Source organism: Pan troglodytes, chromosome 3, assembly GCF_028858775.2.
Source record: "Pan troglodytes isolate AG18354 chromosome 3, NHGRI_mPanTro3-v2.0_pri, whole genome shotgun sequence".
NCBI lineage: Eukaryota > Metazoa > Chordata > Mammalia > Primates > Hominidae > Pan > Pan troglodytes.
The window spans coordinates 167,043,485-167,056,271 of NC_072401.2; the positions used below are offsets into that span (position 1 = coordinate 167,043,485).

At 40.4% G+C, this 12,787-nt stretch overlaps 1 protein-coding gene and 1 pseudogene across 1 annotated transcript in view; one reads left to right on the top strand and one right to left on the bottom strand.

Moving 5' to 3' along the window:
* The window catches only part of CPE (carboxypeptidase E), a 120,208-nt gene that overhangs the window by 23,147 nt on the left and 84,274 nt on the right, over nt 1-12,787 (top strand).
* LOC100612090 (trifunctional enzyme subunit alpha, mitochondrial-like) lies at nt 2,631-4,962 on the bottom strand (annotated as a pseudogene).

The following is a 12,787-nucleotide window of genomic DNA, read 5'->3' on the forward strand; positions in this document are numbered from 1 at the left end:
TACACTTTTACTATAAGTGATAGTCAACATGTGGATAAGAACTTGAGCATTGGAGTGAGACATAAGGCTGCCAGGTCTGCCGTTTAATAGCTTAATGGCCTTAAAGAAGAAAGTCTCTATGTGGCTCAGCTTCCACTCTGTAAAATCATGAAACCTGTCACGTAAGGTTTATGTGCGGGTAAAATGAAATAGCACATGTAATGTGCTGAGCACAATTAATGGCACACAACATACACTTAATGAATAATAGAAATTATTATTATTTCCCAAACTGTATTCTCCTCTCATTATTTCTTGTCTTGTGGAACATCTGCCTTCCTGAGTGGAGGAGGGTTTATGTGTGGGGGAACATGAAATACTTTTGGAAAGATTGAGTGATGCCACAATATATGAGGCCCTGGAAGCTGGACAGAGGAATTTAGACACAATGGTGGGTTACAGGGGCTTCTGCAGTCTTGTAAGCATAGAATGATTCTGTGGAAAATGGTGTTGTAATAAAATTAGTTATTTTAATATTAAGCCGGATGTGTTTAAAGTAGGGGTCGGGAGGCTGGGCAAAAGGCTGATAGAGTAATACTGGCATAATTTGATGAGGACCTGGAAGGGTGTGGTGACAATGGAATGAAGAGGAAAGGATAATTAGGGAAAGGTGATAAATGGACAGATTATTTTATTTTTTATATCAGTTCTTTCTTCAGAAGGTTGTGAGATATTTCCATCAAAAATATATATTTAATAAAAATGTAATAAAGCTTCTTTATGGATCAAGAAGCCACTACTGTTTTGTACCTATTTATTTGTGAAAGAGAAGGAAAATGTGCTAATAATAATAGTGGCCAATATTTTCAGCCTGATTCTCTCAGAGTTTGCTTAGATGATCATTTACCTCTTCAGATCTTTGAAAGAATTTCATAAATGACTGGTCCCATTTGTAACCTTTATTATTCTCATAGTTACACAGAATTATTGAGATGCATACTTCAGTATTAAAGGATGTTGGTGTTTCTAGTGATTCTGGCCGGTTACATGACACCATGTGATACAGTTTGGACATCTGTCCCTGACCAAATCTCATGTTGAAATGTAATGCCCAGTGTTGGAGACGGAGCCTGTTGGGAGGTGTTTGGATCACAGGGGCAGATTCCTCTTGAATGACTTGACACCATCTCCTGGTGTGAGTTCTCGTGAGATCTGATTAAGTGTATGGTACCTCCCCTGCCTTACTCCCTTTCTCTCCATGTGACGTGCATGCTCCTGCTTCTACCATGAGTGAGAGCTCCCTGAGCCCTCCCCAGAAGCCGTGTAGATGCCAGCACCATGCTTGTACAGCCTGCAGAACCGTGAGCCAATTAAACTTCTTTTCTTTATAAATTACTCAGTCTCCAGTATTTCTTTATAGTAATTCAAGAATGGCCTAATGCACCATGTAAATTAAAATATACACTTGCCAATATGTCACAAAAAGATATACTCTCCCCCGAAGAGGAGTCAATACAAAAACCTAAAGAATGTGGCAAGTGGAAAAACAGAAATGAGAAAACTACCTTTGTTTTTAAAAAATATTTTTAAGATATTTTTTCTTTGGAAATAGATTGTTCTTTTGAGATCTGGAATGTAAAATGCCAGACTCTTCTTCTGTTTTTCTGGATTTGAAACAATCGAACACTGGGAAATATCTGATCCTGAACTAAAATGCAGGCACACCAAATTTGAACTCAGATTGAAAAAGTTAACACTGGGAATCAACTAGAAATTAACGGTGATTATGAAGAATATTTTGATTGCTATTTGATTCTTTCATAGCTCTGTAAAACTTATGTAAGCAAGCTATTAAAAAACAAAAGCTGAAGGCGACTGTTTTATGATGTGTGTATCACAAAGGAAACCATCACCACCTGTCATTGAAACAAAGAAAGGCTCATGTCAACTAAATGTGAAAAGAAAACAGTGTAAGAAATTAAAAAAAATCATATTCTTGAGGCCATGAAACACATGTTCCAGAAAACAGTTTATTAGAATTGCATTAAGTAAAAATTAATGTCTGCACACTGATGGGGAAGCAGTGTGGAGTGGTATGGAAAATGTTAGAGCAGTCTATTTTTGTAAAATCTGGAAGTTGGAATAAATAATCATTGGGGCCCCAGCTCTAAAATCCTACTACCACTATTAATGTGACAATGATTTAATTGTTGAATGAAATTTAAATTGTAACATATGCCATGGGGAATGTGTTTTCTGGCTTGCTAACAACATGAAAAGAGGATGTTGAAAGCCTCTTGTAATTCATGTTTTTAATTTCATTCCTTTTTTTTTTTTTTACAGAGTTTGGTTTTTATTGTTATGTGTTTGTCTGGGTGCAGAATTGCCCTCACCACCCCTGGCCACCCTGGCCTTCTGACAGGAACAGGCAAAGAGATGGCTCCAGATGGCTCTTGGCTGCCACTCTAGGCCTCAGGGCTTATACAATGAGCACAGTGGGTTCCACCTTCCAATAGCGCAAACTCTAATTCACAGTCAGATTTCACCAGGAGGGGGAGATGATCTTGGCTGAAGGCACTTTAATCAGGGAGCAAACCCAATGCCGTAGTTTGTCTTCCTTCTCGTTACTCTGATAAATCTAGATGCCACTCTGTTGGAGAACCAGCACTGCCGGCAGCTGGGGTTAGTGCACTGACTGAGTGAGGCATGAGGCCTGCTCACTGATGAAACTTCTTGTTAGGGCTGTTAGTGTGGTCAGCTAGCAGCTGGCTTGGGGTGAACTCTTTTCCATAGGCAGCCTCATGCTTCTTGAGCCGGTCCACTATCTTCTGGGCTTCATACAGATCCACAAAGCAGAAAGGCCCTCCAAGACAAGGTGGGAAGCTGAGCCCGAAGACGGCTCCAATGTCTCCCTCTGCAGGTGTGGCCAAAATCCCCTCTTGCAGGCACGTGACTGCCTCATTCACAAATCTTGTCAGCAGGCGGAACTGGATGTCTTCATCTGAGGAGACTTCAGACTTAGGAGGCATCTTCAGACTTGCTAAAATACCGTTCAGAATTCAAATTCTTATTCTTCACACTCTCCTGATAGATGGAAAAGCCCTCCCCAGACTTGCGACCTAGGAAGCCCTTGGACACCATCTATGTCAGTAGTTCTGGGTTTCCACCTCCAAACCGCTCCCCAAAGGCTTTGCCCAGATCTTTGGCCACATGTTTCGCTACATCCACGCCAACTTCATCCACCAGTGTGGCGGCACCCACAGGAAGGCCAAGGCTTGTGGTCAGGGAATCCAGCTTCTTCGGGTCAACTCCTTCCTGGAGGATTCGGATGACTTCAGACATCATGGGTGCAAGACACCTGGTGGTATAGAAGCCAGGTCCATCCTTAACCACAATGATGACCTTCCCCTGCTTGAGACCGATTGCTACAGTTGAAGCACTGGTGTCTTTGGAAGTCTTCTCGGTTGTGATCATCTCCAGCAGCTGCATCTTGTCTGCGGGAGAGAAGTAGTGCCTACCAATCACCTTCTCAGGTCTTTTGCTGACAGCAGCGATTTCACTGATTGGGAGAGGAGATGTGTTACTGGCAAAGACATAGTGATCTGGAATCACTGCTTCTACTCCCTTTAGCACTCTATGCTTAAAACTAAGGTCCTCGAACACAGCATCCATCACCATGTCTGTCTTTCAAAACCTTGGTAATCAAGCTTCCCAGTCAAGTTGCTGAAGATGGAATCCCTTTCAAATGACGTTAGAGCTTTCTTCTCTACTTTGTCATTCAATCCTTTGAACACTTGTTGCTGTCCTCAGCCTAACCCAGTGAGTGTGGCATCTTTAAGTATAGTCTTTCGCCCCTTATCCACGGAGACTTGGGCAATGCCTGCTCCCATCATCCCTGCACCAGGAATAGCCAGATGCTTAACATCCTTCTGTGGAGCTCCAGATGTATTCTTCTTGCACAGGACCTGACCATGGTAGAGTCCCATCAAGGCCTTTGATTCTTTGGTCATTGCAAGCTCTCCGAATTTCTGAGATTCAGAGAGATAACCAGCATCACTCCCTTGCTCAATTCCAGTCTTTACCACATCAATTATTTTCAGAGGTGTGGGATAAAGCCCTTTAGTCCGCTTTCACACTTTTTCTTCCACTTTTTTGTAAATCTGTTGCCTGACAAATGGAATAGTCATGGCATACGCTGTTAATTTTTCCACTAATCCCTTGTTTCTCTTTGGAGAGATCTTCTTATCAGCTAGTCCTTTGGGAAAGTAATTGCGACTTCTTCTAGGTATTTGATTGTCCATTCCTCTGGAAGTTTTAGTCCTGGTCCCAGAGATTCCACCAATTGGTCAACCAGTCCCATTTTCTTTGCCCTGTCTGCACGCATGTTTCTAGCAGTCAGCATCATGTCAAAAGCAGCAGGCACACCCACCATTTTGGGCAGCCTTTGTGTGCCTCCTGCTCCTGGTAAGATCCCCAGCAAGACTTCAGGAGCACCGAATACTGTTTTTCTGTCTTTTGTTGCTATTCTGTAGTGGCATAAAATGGCAGGATCCACTGATGGCAGTCACAACAGGCTTTATGGACTTTTCAAGTTTCTCAGATGTTCTCTGTGCTTCTTGTGGTATCTGTGTTACTTCTTGAGGGGTCTTGCAAGTGGCTAAAATGTTGATATCAGCACCTACAATAAAGCAGCCTGGCTTTGGTGAGATAAGGATGGCACTTCTGATTTGATCACTAGCCCAGATTTCATTCATAACTTCCGTGAACTCTGAATGCAGCTGTTTGTTTATTCAGCGTATTTATCTTTGAATGGGGAGCGTTAATTTAAATAACTATCACATCCCCTTTGACTCCATAGTTAATATGGGTTCTGGTCAGCAAAGCAAAGGACCCTGTAAAATTGCGGCGTATATAACCTTGGGAGCGGAGGATCCTGAAGGCAGAGAAGCGGCTGAGGCTGCCAATCGCCCGGTAGGTCACCATGTTGAACTGAAGAGAACAGCAGTGGAGAGCGCTTCTCTTTAATTTCATTCTTATCTTTTGTATTAGCTTTTTTGATGTATTATAACCAAGGAGAATACAAATGAACTGACTTCACAGTTTTTCCCTCAGATTTCAGAATTGTACTGTTCTTAAGCTCCCTCCTAAAACTTGCCTCTTTTATTAAATATTTTAATATTTAATGGCTGAAAATCTTTGTGGTCATTATTACTTTGTTGCAGCTTTATTGAGATAGAATTCACATACCAAATAGTTCACACAATTAAAAGTAAAATTCAATGGTTTATAGTAGATTCACAGTGTTGTGCAGCCATCACCACAATTTTAGAACATTTATATCATCACCTCAAAAAGAACCCCATACCCATTAGCAGTTATTCCTCATTTTCCCAATTCCTCCCAATCCTGCTCCAACAACTCTAGGCAACCAGACTAATCGACTTTTTGTCTCTGTAGATTTGCTTATTCTAGACATTTCATATAAATCAAATTGTGTGATATGTGGTCTTTTGTGGCTGACTCCTTTAACTTAGCATAATGTTTTCAAGGTTCACCCATGTTGTAGCATGTATTAGTACTCCATTATGTGGATTTACCATATTTTGTTTTTCCATTCATCAGTTGATAGACATCTGGGTTGTTTCAATTTTTTGTCTATCATGAACAAGGCTGCTGCTATGGCACTTATGTGCAAGTTTTTTTGTGGATATGTGTGTTTATTTCTTTTAGGTATGAACCTAGCAGTGGAATTGCTGGGTCATATTGCAGTTCTTTGTTTAACATTTTCAGGAACTGCCAGACTGTTTTCCAAAATGACTACACCATTTACATTCCCATCGGCAGTGTACAAAGGTTCCAGTTTCTCTATATCCTCGCCAACTTGTTTTTTGCTGTAGTTTTGATTAGAGCCATTCTACTGGGTGTGAAGTGATATTTTGATGTTGTTTTGATTTGCATTTCCTTGATGGCTAATGACATTAAGCATCTTTTCATGTGCTTATTGACCATATGTATATCTTCTTTGGAGAAACTTCCATTCTTTTTTTTTTTTTTGAGATGGGGTCCGGCTATGTTGCCCAGGCTGGTCTCAAATTCCTGGGCTCAAGGGATTCTCCCACTTCAGCCTCCCAAATAACTCAAGTGGATTGCTGGGATTACAAGCATCATGCCGGGCTTCAATTTTTTCTTTTTTTTTTTGAGATGGAGTCTCTGTTGCCCAGGCTGGAGTGCAGTGGTGTGATCTTGGCTCACTGCAACCTCCACCTCCGAGGTTCAAGCAATTCTCCTGCCTCAGCCTCCTGAGTAGCTGGGATTAAAGGCACCCACCACCACGCCTGGCTAATTTTTTATTTTTTTATTTTTTAGTAGAGACGGGGTTTTGCCATGTTGGCCAGGCTGGTCTTGAACTCCTGACCTCAGGTGATCTGCCTGCCTCGGCCTCCCAAAATGTTGGGATTATAGGCATGAGCCACCGCGCCCGACCCAACTTTTTTTTTTTTTTTTTTTTTTAAAGAGATGGAGTTCCGCTGTGTCTCAAACTCCTGGGCTCCGGGGATCCTCTCACCTCAGCCTCCCAATTAGCTGAGACAACAGGCATGTGGCACTGCACCTGGGGCTGTCTATTCATTTTAAAATGGGCAATTTATCTTATTATTGTTGAGTTGTAAGAGCTCCCTATGTATCCTGGAACCAAGCCCCTTATCAGATATACAATTTGCAAAAATGTTCTCCCATTCTGTGTGTTGTCTCCTTACTTTCTTGATAGTGTCCTTTCAAGTACAGAAGTTTTACATTTTGATGTGGTCCAATTTATGTATTTTTTCTTGTGTTTCTTGTCCTCTTTGCGTCATATCTAAAAAACCATTGCCTAATCTAAGGTCACAAAGATTTACACCTACGTTTTCTTCTAAGAGTGTTATAGCTTTAACTCTCGCATTTAAATCTTGATCCATTTTGAGTTAACTTTTTTATCGGATAGGTAGAGGGTCCACTTTCCTTCTTTTGCAGATGGATATCCCATTGTCCTTGCACAACTTATTGAAAAGAATGTTATTAAAAAAAATCCATCCCTCAGCATATTTTCAGAAGTCATGAATTTCATAAGTGAGTAGAGGCAACTCAAAGATAGCAAACAACTTGATTAATATCATTGGCTAATAAAGGGCACCGTAGGAATTTAAAAGCCTTAGATTATCTGCTTCCAAAACCCATACTTACTCCAATATACCAGTGGTTCTCAATTTTGAGCCTGCGTCAGGATCACCTGGAGGGCTTGTTAAAACACTGGTTGCTGGGGTCCCACCCCCAGAGTTTGATTCAGTAGGTCTGAGGTAGGGCCTGAAATTTTGCTTTTCTGACAAGTTCCCAGGGATTCTGATGCCACTGGTTCAGAGGCCACACTTTGAGAGCCATTGTAATGCACTGCGATGGTTCCCCTGTGTATCCTGATGCTCGAAGAGCCTTCAGTTGGGGTGGAGGGAGACACAGAGAGAATAATATAAAGACAATAGTAGTGACAAAGGGCTAAGTGTGCATAGAGGAAGAAAACAGTAATTCTGATTAGAATATTGAAAAAAGTTTCTGCAGGAGACATTATGGAATAGATTGGTTTATGGATAATCTCAAGCATTTACCTCCACCTGGTGAAATCAGACAGCAACTGTCTCTTCTTACATTTATTTGGTCACAAGTATGCTTAGAGCAGCTAAGCTCTTGAGCAAATAAGCAAGTATATGGTGGAGTGGGTGGTGGTTCCGGAATGGTTGACGTGGGAAATGCAGAGAGAGCACTTAAGTGTCAGATTATGACACTGAATACAGGAAAGTGATGGGAGTGAGGCTGGTTAAAATTTTTCACCCATGCAGTCTCCCTGTGTTGCCCAGGCTGGAGTGCAATGGTGTGATCTCGGCTCACTGCAACCTCTGCCTCCAGGGTTCAAGTGATTCTTGTGTCTCAGCCTCCCCAATAGCTAGGATTACAGGTGTGTGCTACCATGCCTGGCTAATCTTTGTATTTTTAGTAGAGACAGGGTTTCGCCATGTTGGCCTAGCTGGTCTCGAACTCCTGGCCTCAAGTGATCCGCCCGCCTCAGACTCCCAAAGTGCTGGGATTATAGGCTGAGCCGCTGCACCCATTCTCCACTCATGCTTATATCCCACAGTCAGGTTCAGTGAATCGATGCCACTTGTGTGAGAGACTAAAATAAATAATGGATTTAATTTGATGACTTTTTTTTTTGACTCTGAATCTTTCCGTGTACAAATGGAATCTTGATAAAGAAAATATCAATAATAGCAATGTATCAATGCTTTCCTAAGAAACTGTGAAATACTGTGGTGATCTTATCCTGGAACAAACTAGGATGAGCCAGTCTTTATTAGATTATTTTGTACCATATTTATACTTACTTCGTGATCATTCAGGAGGACCCTTCATATTGTTGAATTTGGTAAAATTTCCTTGCAGGCCTAGGTTAATGGGGTTTACAGGCTCTCAGGATTGTGTGCCAGTTGCCCTCTTTCTAAGGTAGTTTTATTCATAAACCACACAGGTTTTTTTCAAAAAAACAAAAAACACAGACAAACAAACAAAAAAAACAGAGGCCAGGTGCAGTGGCTCATGCCTGTAATCCCAGCACTTTGGGAGGCCGAGGTGGGTGGATCACCTGAGGTCAGGAGTTCGAGACCAGCCTGGCCAACATGGTGAAACCCCTTTCTTTACTAAAAATACAAAAATTAGCTGGGTGTGGTGGTGGGCACCTGTAGTCCCAGCTACTTGGGAGGTTGAGGCAGGAGAATCGATTGAACCTGGGAGGCAGAGTTTGCAGTGAGCCAAGATTAGGCCACTGCCCTGTAACCTGACAGAGGGATACTCTGTAAAAAAAAAAAAAAAAAAAAAAAAAAAAAAAAAAAAAAAAAAAAAAATCAGAGATTTTAATAGGTCAATCTTGAACTATGTGAACAACTTCAATTTATAAAAGAGTAAAAAAATCGTTGAATTACAGAACTATGAACTGACTCCTTTTTGATGCAGGCTGATTATTAATAGTCTTGTTCACAGCTGTGCCCAAAGTAGAACATCACACCGGCACTGGGTAAGTAAACAAAACAGGCCAGTAACTCTGCCAAAGACCTAGCTATTAATGGCAATTTATTTTTATTACATATTTGGAATCTTGTCATTCCAGAAGGTGCTGAAGTAGAAATTTAGTAATACTTGATTTAAGAGGCAGAAGTCCTGTAAGTTTGCAGCTATTAAAAAATGGAAAGAAAAGAAAGGTTACAAAGGGGAGGGGACCATATCTGTGTTTACATTTGTTCCTTTCCTCAAATGGAAGGTAGAATAATGTATTAGAAGATATTTTAAATATTAATATCTAACTGAAACCTGATATTAGAGAATGAGAAAATTTTGTTGAAAATTAATTTTATTTTCTTTTAATTTATGGTGTTACTATACCTTTTAGATTTAGGAAGGCAGAAAGACTGTGTGTGTGTGTGTGTTTGTGTGTGTGCACTTGCACTTTGGGGTTCCCTTTCTATGGATGTTTCAGGATCTGAGGATAAAGGATCACAGTCTAGCAGAAAGCTGGGTTTCAGGGGATGTCAAAGGTAATTTCATGACTATATTAGTAGATAAATCCAAGACCAGAGAGCATGCTGAATGGAGGACATTTACATAGTCTTTCCAATGCTAAAGGAAATAGGGAAGTGATTATTTCAAAATTACCTAGAGGATCTTGAGCATAGTATGACTTAAGATAAAAATCTAGCTCATTGTTTCTGAGAGTTGGCCTCTTTCTCCTCTCCAGATGAAATATTTTTTCCTTTTTTTCTCCTCTGTGAAAAGAAATTATTAATTAAAACAAAAAGACATTGTTGGAAAGGGAGGTTTTTTTAGTCGCCTAAGAGAGGTGCTATTAGTACTTGTTTATTTAAAAATTGACTTTTGGTCAAACTAAACTATACAACTTTTTCTTTTTCAATCCTTCTTCCCTCCATCCCTCTTCCTTTCTTTCTTCCTCCTACTTTTTGCCCTTCCTCCTTCCCTGATCCCTTGTTTTATTTAGTTTATGTCATTCCACAGAGCTCACAGTTACCACCTGGTAGGTACACTTGACATTCTACACAGTTGGTAAATCAGTGTCATACTAGTTGCTAAATAATTGGCCAGGAATAGCCTTTATCAATGAATGCTTCTTCTCCTTTTCACTCTCCATTGAATAAAGATGGAAACCAGCTTTGCCCTCTTTTTGAGTATGGCCTGTTGATTTCTAATTTGTCATAGCTCACATGGAAACCTTGTGATGCGCTTGAGGGGGTTTTCTCATGGAGACCTCAATACCTGTGGAATGTAGGGCACATGGCAAACAGATCCGGTTTATCTGATCAAATGATTAATGCAATAAAAAATAAAAATTCAAAGTGAAAAGTGTGCTCTTGTTACTGTGTGTGGTAAGTAGTTTAGTGGATTCTGGTTCTACCCATTGAAGCCCTATACCTGCGGCTGGTGATGGAGGCGAAAACCTTTTACTGGAAGGAATGGGAAGAAGGGTAGTGGGGGCCGGAGAGTCTCTACGTTCCTCCAGGAGGAGGAAACCATCTCTTTAAAATGACAGTGCTTTCCTTCCACGAAAGAACCATAATTTTTCTAATCATTGGTAACTATTTTGGTCTTTCAAATGTGTCAACAACTTGTACACTGGAACAGCCTCTGTCTACAGGCAGAGCAGGATTCAGTGATTTTTAGAAGGCATTTGGGCCCCAGCCAGCCTGAAAGTTGGGGTTTACAACTGTGTTAAACAGAAGAGATTTTGTTTGAAAGGATAAAGCACATCATGGAAAAGTTGAGGAAGAAATGAAAGAGAAAGTTGCAAACTTACCTTTATGTTTATAAGAACAGATATGTTCTTGAGAGATTGTGGATTTTTAAAAATATGATTTTTTTGGTGGTGGGAAATTGTAGACATTAAATATCTTTTTTAAGTTACGTTGACACCTTAAAATTACATAATCCTTTACAATTTTCAAATAAATACTAACATTAGTAAGCAAGTACTACATACCAGGAAAAATTCTAGTTGCTGGAAATAAGACAATAAATAAAACAGGGATTATTTTATTAAGTCCTCTCAATAAAGCCTATGAATCAGTTACTATTATTATCTCTATTTTACAGATTAGGAAACTGAGGGACAGAGGAGTTGTGTTACTTGCTCAGAGTTTTCATAGTCAGGAACTGGGGAGTAAGGTTTGAAATCCAGACTCTAATTCCAGATCCTGTGCTCTTAGCACCACACAGTCCTGTCTCAGGCAGACAGCATTGCCACTGTGCACTTTATCCTAAAAACAACCCTCTGAGAGAGGTGAGAAAGGTATGTTTCTTCACATTTAAAAAATATGAACATGTTTAAAAAGTAAACAGTGATCTATTTACATTTGTATGCTGGGAAGAAGTTCTAGAGTCATCATCTTCACCTCTTCAATGCTTCAGTCATTGGCTTCCCAGCCTCTAATCAGCCATGTACTCCATTTCTTTTTGCACCGTTATAACCAGCGATTTTCTGAACCCAAAATCTGTAACGTTCCTCTGCTTAATGCCCTGCAGGTGCTCACTGTTACACCTAGAATCAAACCCAGACTTCTTCGCATGCACTTGAGATTCTTCTGGCTGGGTCCCTGTACACCTCTGCAGTGTCACGCTTGCACTCTCTGAGCCCTAGCTCTACAGGGCTTTTCTCATTTTAACAAAACATGCTCTTTCTTGTCTCTCACATGTTGTATATGCCAGTTCCCTGGCCTCAACATTCTTTTCTTCCCCTCTTCCCTCTTACTCTACCCTTGTTAAGTGGCTATTCTTGTCCCTTCTTTTAATCTCTACCTTGATGCCATGTCTCTACAGTGTGTTGTAATTGCATGTCCAATGCCACTTTTCCTGAGTCCACGGGCCTGGAAACCATGTGATGCTGGGTCCAAAGTGAAGAATTGGGGAATAGAGAATGGGAATCTTGCTCACACAGTTCTCTCCAGTACCCAGCATGGTGACCCAGAACATGTACATGTAAGGCATTTGTACATGTAATCAATTAGCAGGCATGTTTTGAACACCAGCTTCATTAGGAGTGATGCCATATTTGAGGCAGAAACATAGTATGATGGAGAATTCGAGAGGCTTTGGACTCATAGCTCTTAGTTGAATTCTGGCTTTATCAGGTACTACCTTTGAGGCTTTAAGCAAGTTACTTAACTTTTCTGAGCTTACTTTCTCAAATAAGAAGCAAGGATAACTAAAATGCTTGGGAAACTTTCCTGTGAGAAATTGATGTGTAAATAGATAATTAAGGGACATGCTAGGAGTTGTGTTACAGGCATGAACAGGAACACAGAGGAGGGGACAACCAACACAGCTCAAGAGGTCACAGAAGATGTCATGTAAGCCTTTTCTTTTTCTCAGAGCCTCTGGCATCGACGTGCTTGGAGATACCTGAAAATTGGGCAGCTGTTTATCTTTCTGGAAATGTTTTGTCAAAGGTCTTATGAGCATGGGGATACAGGAAGTGATCTTCCATTCATGCATATTTATGATTCTATTCTAAGTTAAATTATTAATAGCATTTGACGAGTATTCTATTTTGATATGGACAAGAAAAATCGTTCACTTTGAAACATTTATTGAGCTCGCTTATAGCATACTGGGAAAAAAAGTCTTGGTTTTGTTATTTTTCTCAAAAGATTTGTATGTATTTTCCTGCAATAATAAACCAAAAATAAAATCCATGAAGGATCTAGAACTTTTAAGGCTATGTAAT